The sequence below is a fragment of the Ranitomeya imitator genome, chromosome 3 (genome assembly GCF_032444005.1).
Source record: "Ranitomeya imitator isolate aRanImi1 chromosome 3, aRanImi1.pri, whole genome shotgun sequence".
Taxonomy (NCBI): Eukaryota; Metazoa; Chordata; class Amphibia; order Anura; family Dendrobatidae; genus Ranitomeya; species Ranitomeya imitator.
Window position 1 is genome coordinate 491039773 of NC_091284.1, and position 6401 is coordinate 491046173.

General features: G+C 62.3%; 1 non-coding gene across 1 annotated transcript; it reads left to right on the forward strand.

The window, feature by feature from the left end:
- Positions 1–5130: 5130 nt before the first annotated feature.
- LOC138673638 (5.8S ribosomal RNA) lies at positions 5131–5281 on the forward strand. The gene has a single exon (XR_011320259.1). It is a non-coding gene; the product is annotated as a 5.8S ribosomal RNA (ribosomal RNA).
- Positions 5282–6401: the final 1120 nt, after the last annotated feature.

Below are 6401 nucleotides of genomic sequence, written 5' to 3' on the forward strand. Positions count from 1 at the left end.
CAAAAGTGTCCTTGACACTTAGAAATATTTTGAAAAAATCACGATTTTGTGAAAATTGACACGTTTCCCCTACTTCCACGCCAGGGGGGCGTCAATATGTTGTGAGGTACCCCAGGACAGTCGCCCAAATGTGGGTGAAGTTTGCGAGTCATGGGCGCAAAGTCGAATTTTGGGTGAAAAACCGCATTTTCATACTCTAAAAATTTCAGACAAGTGTCAGACTTCCAGGCAGGGAGAAACCGCAGGAGGCGTACCGAGGAGGCTTCCAGGAGCCTGGGGAAGATTATCCAAAAGTGTCCTTGACACTTAGAAATATTTTGAAAAAATCACGATTTTGTGAAAATTGACACGTTTCCCCTACTTCCACGCCAGGGGGGCGTCAATATGTTGTGAGGTACCCCAGGACAGTCGCCCAAATGTGGGTGAAGTTTGCGGGTCATGGGCGCAAAGTCGAATTTTGGGTGAAAAACCGCATTTTCATACTCTAAAAATTTCAGACAAGTGTCAGACTTCCAGGCAGGGAGAAACCGCAGGAGGCGTACCGAGGAGGCTTCCAGGAGCCTGGGGAAGATTATTCAAAAGTGTCCTTGACACTTAGAAATATTTTGAAAAAATCACGATTTTGTAAAAATTGACACGTTTCCCCTACTTCCACGCCAGGGGGGCGTCAATATGATGTGAGGTACCCCAAGGCAGTGACCTAACTGTGGGTGAAGTTTGCGGGTCATGGGCGCAAAGTCGAATTTTGGGTGAAAAACCGCATTTTCATACTCTAAAAATTTCAGACAAGTGTCAGACTTCCAGGCAGGGAGAAACCGCAGGAGGCGTACCGAGGAGGCTTCCAGGAGCCTGGGGAAGATTTTCCAAAAGTGTCCTTGACACTTAGAAATATTTTGAGAAATTTCCGATTTTGTGAAAAATGACCCCTTTCCCCTACTTCCACCCTAAAGGGGCGTCAATATGTTGTAAAGCACCCCGAGACAGAGACCTAAGCGTGGGCAAAGTTTGGGTCTGATGGGTGGAACACTGAAAAAAACGCGATTTTCCACTTAGAACAAACATAGAACTTTCAGACTTCCAGGCGGGGGGAAAGCTCTGAAGCTGTACCGAGGACACTTCCATGGCCCCCGGATCGATTTTCAAGAACGAGTCCTTGGGACTTTGAAATTTTTCGGCGATGCGTTTTTGGCTTCCGGGAGCCGCAGAACGTTGGGAAATTCGTTCCGCTCGCCGGCTCCAGGTGTTTCGGGCTAGTCCAGGCCCCAGCTACGCCGCCTGGCCGCCAAATTTCGCAAAATCGAAAAAAAAAAAAATAGAACCGGAATGAGGAATTTTTGGCCGCCGGATCCGCCGCACAGCTCCAGGAAGTCGGACACTTTTCGGCTTCGCTCCCTTAAAGTGGGGGTCGGTGTTTCGCCATGCAAATACCCACTTTTGCACACCAGCTGCAGGATATAGGAGAGAGGGGTACCTCTCGGGCCCGACTGATTTCCGATGTTTTCGTGGTTCCTCAAGTCGGGTAGGCGGTTTGGCGAGTACCCCCCTGTTTGCATGGAAGTCCGCCCTCGCGTCGACACCAGGCTTCCGCGGCTCCAGGGGGACTCTTGCCGGTCGTCTGCCCCAAGTCAGAGATGCGTTTCCCGGGTCGCCTGAGCCTGAACGGACCCTCCCCAAGCGTGTTCTGGTTCTCCGAGGGTGACGGATGTCAGAAGGGAGGCAGATCTGGAGTCTTCGTCCCGAGGAGGGCTCCAGGAGGGCGGATTGCACCCCCTGACTCGGTCCCCTCAGAGCAGGCTTGGCGTTTCTCTGCGTCGGATGTCTCCCGCTTCCACGCCACCAGGGAGACCTATGAGAGAATCGCACTGTGACCCGGATTCCGTCTCGAAGGGCGCCCGTAGCGTGTCGGAGAGGTACCTCCAGGACTATCGGGCATGTTTCTTCCCCATCTCCCCGAGGGGAAGGATGGCAGCGGGTGGGGTTTCTCACCCATGCCCCCCACCGGCTCTTCCTCCGATCGATTTGGCTCAGCGCTCCCGGGTGGGGAGGTGGTGCCGCTCGCTCGGCCCGGGCTTTGGAGCCCGCGTCGGTCTAAGGCGGGCGGTCTCCTTCCTCTTTTACCCCCCCGGGATTCAGGCACGCATCCTTGGGCGTGCACGCCGGCAGTCGCCTCCCGTTCGCAGGACAATGGCTGCCGTGCAGAGGGGGAGTTTGACCCGAACTGTGGTACGGCAGGGGTCCGACGACCCGCGCGGGCGAATGGCGGGGCGCCCACCCACCTCGGCGTGGGGGCCCGTCGTCCGAATCGCTCCCTGCACGGGGTAGCACAACGATCTTCTCCGAGGGCGGCCCTTTGACTTCCAGATGCGCAGCTCGCCCGCGGAGGCCCGTGCCGACCCCCACCCAGCGTCCGATGGGCGGCCTCCGCGGTGGGCATCGGCGAGAGCGGCGGCGGTGGGTGGCGCTTCCACGCCACCGCCGAACTCCGCGTTCTCCAGTCTTTTCCCGAGCCCCTACGATAGTGGGGGGACGACAGACGCGTGGGGAGGCAGGCGGAGTGGGTTCTCACCGCGTGGTGTGCCCGGCCGAACGCCGTCGCCTTCCCCGCTCGTCCGACGTCCTCCGAGGCGGCTCGGAAGGGAGCGCGAGAGGGAGAGAGCGAGAGAGAGAGAGAGAGAGAGAGACCAAGCGGACGCCCCAGAGCGAGAAGGGAGGATGGAAAAGGGAGAGACGAGTGGGGCAAAAAGAGTTTTGACGAAGGGGAGTACCCGGCGAACTGCCGCCCCGGGCTTCTTCTGTTCTCAACAGCGGAGGCACGGCTTTGGGGGGGAGACGCCGCTCGGTTGGGGCTCCTTTGAGGTTACGGGCAAGAGCCCGGGACGAGGGACTACGCCATAGGGCGACGCCGACACTGCCAGGCCAACTGCGCCCCCCGTGCGACCTCCGCATCGCTGGCGGGCTCTGCGCCTGAGCCGCGGTGGACCCCGACGGCCAGCCCCCCTCTCCCACTCCTCGCGCCCGTCCGCCGGTGGGTCGAGGACCCCCCGCGGCGGAGGCAGGTCTAAGCCAGACGGAGGCCCCGCATAGGCCCCCCACCGCCCTGGCCCCTCTCCCCAGCAGCGACTCTGTGTGTCGCCCCGGGAGCGGTGGGTCACGAGGCAGGGCGGCCGTGGCGTCCTCCGAAGGCCAGTCACCTACGGCCCTCCCCGTGCAAGGGGTGGTTTTTACAACAGATGCCCTCCGATCGGGAGGCCGGGTCTAAGCCAGATGGTGGCGCCGCATAGGCCCCCCACCGCCCTGGCCCCTCTCCCCAGCAGCGACTCTGTGTGTCGCCCCGGGAGCGGTGGGTCACGAGGCAGGGGAGCCGTGGCGTCCTCCGGAGGCCAGTCACCTCGCCCTCTCCGTGCAAGGTGGGTTTTTTTCCAGACACCCTCCGCATCGGCCGCCTCGCACCGTACAGCGTGCACGATCTCCCCAGCGGCACTGCACTCGCCGTTCAGGCTCCTTTTTTTTTTTTTTTTTTTCTCCGCAAGGTGACTCCCCGGGCTTCTTCTGTTCTCAACAGCGGAGGCATGGCTTTGGGGGGAGACGCCGCTCGGTTGGCTTTCTTTGAGGTTACGGGCAAGGGCCCGGGACGAGGGACTACGCCGGAGGGCGACGCCGACACGGCCAGGCCAACTGCGCCCCCCGCGCGACCTCCGCGTCGCTGGCGGGCTCTGCGCCTGAGCCGCGGTGGACCCCGACGGCCAGCCCCCCTCTCCCACTCCTCGCGCCCGTCCGCCGGTGGGTCGAGGACCCCCCGCGGCGGAGGCAGGTCTAAGCCAGACGGAGGCCCCGCATAGGCCCCCCACCGCCCTGGCCCCTCTCCCCAGCAGCGACTCTGTGTGTCGCCCCGGGAGCGGTGGGTCACGAGGCAGGGCGGCCGTGGCGTCCTCCGAAGGCCAGTCACCTACGGCCCTCCCCGCGCAAGGGGTGGTTTTTACAACGGATGCCCTCCGATCGGGAGGCCGGGTCTAAGCCAGACGGAGGCGCCGCATAGGCCCCCCACCGCCCTGGCCCCTCTCCCCAGCAGCGACTCTGTGTGTCGCCCCGGGAGCGGTGGGTCACGAGGCAGGGGAGCCGTGGCGTCCTCCGGAGGCCAGTCACCTCGCCCTCTCCGTGCAAGGTGGGTTTTTTTTCCAGACACCCTCCGCATCGGCCGCCTCGCACCGTACAGCGTGCACGATCTCCCCAGTGGCACTGCACTCGCCGTTCAGGCTCCTTTTTTTCCTCCGCAAGGTGACGCCCCGGGATGCCCGCCTGCTGGCACGGACGACGAGGAGGATTTCCCTTCCTCCGGGTGCCCTTCCCGCTGCGGGGCTTCCTATCTGGCTTCTCTCCCTCGATTGATTAAGTCCCTGGCCTTTGTACACACTGCCCGTCGCTACTACCGATTGGATGGTTTAGTGAGGTCCTTGGATCGGCCCCGCCGGGTTCGGCCAAGACCCATGGTGGAGAGCCGAGAAGACGATCGAACTTGACTATCTAGAGACAGTAAAAGTCGTAACAAGGTTTCCCTAGATGAACCTGTGGAAGGATCTTTAATGGGCGAGTGAAAAATACCGATGAGGTGCAGATCAGGAGGCCAGCCGCCCGCCAAATCCCCGAAGGGTACCGAACGTGATGGGGGCGGTGGTAGGTCTCTTTCTGCTTCGCCAGGGCGCTCCGCAGGGTGGGGACGGTGAGGGCACGTGAGGACAGCGGGCGGGCGACGTCGGGAGGGTGCGGGGAGCCCCTCTTGCTCCGTCGCCCAGGAAAAAGACGCCCGGCCTCGCGCCGACGATTGTTGCCCTGCCGCTGCCTGCCGAGGAAAAATAAGAAGCCCCCCGCGTACGCGAAAGGCCGTCCCGGGTACCATTCTCCTGTGCGCTCACACACCCCTCCCCGGGGTATGTGGGTCTGGGCGGTAGGTTGAGAAGCCTCGAGCCCTCCTTTGTTCTCCTCCCCGCTGGAGGGAGGGACGGGGAGGCCGAGCGCCCGGGCAACAGGGCCGAGATTTGAAAACAACCCTCCAAAGCATCCCAGTCTTTTGCGGCCGGCTGACACGAGAGTGAAAAGGGGGGCGCCTCCGAGTGTCCCCAAACCAGAAAGCGCGACTCTTAACGGTGGATCACTCGGCGCGCGCGTCGAAGAATGCAGCTAGCTGCGAGAATTAGTGTGAATTGCAGGACACATTGATCATCGACACTTCGAACGCACCTTGCGGCCCCGGGGTGCTCCCGGGGCTATGCCTGTCTGAGGGTTGCCCCTCCATCTATCGCCTCCATGGCGCAGCTGGGGTCCCCTCGCAAGGGTGACAACGAGGGAGGCCTGAGGCTCCGTGCCCTGATGGTCTCTTCTCCTTTATCCCTTACGTCCCCCCAAGGCCAGACTCACCTGCCCTGGGCCCACCTGATGGGGTTTACCATCGTCACTCCCCCCGTTGCGACGTGAAACCCTGTGGCGCAATGAAGGTGAAGGCCGGGGCGCTCCGGCCGAGGTGGGATCCCGCCGCCCGCTCCGGGGGGTTGACACGGGGGGTGCACCATCGGCCCGCCTCTGTCGGGGAGGTGGAGCATGAGTGCGCGATAGGACCCGAAAGATGGTGAGCTATGCCTGGGCAGGACGAAGCCAGAGGAAACTCTGGTGGAGGTCCGCAGCGGCCCTGATGTGCAAATTGGTCATCTGGGTATAGGGGCGTTTGTAGATGTGCTTGGCCCGTACGGGGATCGAACCCACGACCTTGGTGTTATTAGCACCACGCTCTAACCAACTGAGCTAAATGGCCATAGGTGTGGTCCCTGGGTATAGGGGCGAAAGACTCACGGAGACCACGGGCAGACGTACAGGGGCCTGATCAACCCCTGGACCGTACGGGCTGCTGTGCCTGCCGCAGGCGAGAAGCGAGAACCCCTTCGGGGCACGGAGACTACAACCGGACGTACGGGGGTCTGACCCACCCCTGGACCGTACGGTCTGCTGGCTGCTGTGCCTGCCGCAGGCGAGAAGCGAGAACCCCTTCGGGGCACGGAGACCACAACCGGACGTACGGGGGTCTGACCCACCCCTGGACCGTACGGTCTGCTGGCTGCCGTTCCTGGTGCAGGCGAGAAGCGGGAACCCCTTCGGGGCATGGAGACCACAACCGGACGTACGGGGGTCTGATCCACCCCTGGACCGTACGGTCTGCTGGCTGCCGTGCCTGGTGCAGGCGAGAAGTGGGAACCCCTTCGGGGCACGGAGACCACAACCGGACGTACGGGAGTCTGACCCACCCCTGGACCGTACGGTCTGCTGGCTGCCGTGCCTGGTGCAGGCGAGAAGCGGGAACCCCTTCGGGGCACGGAGACCACAACCGGACGTACGGGGGTCTGATCAACCCCTGT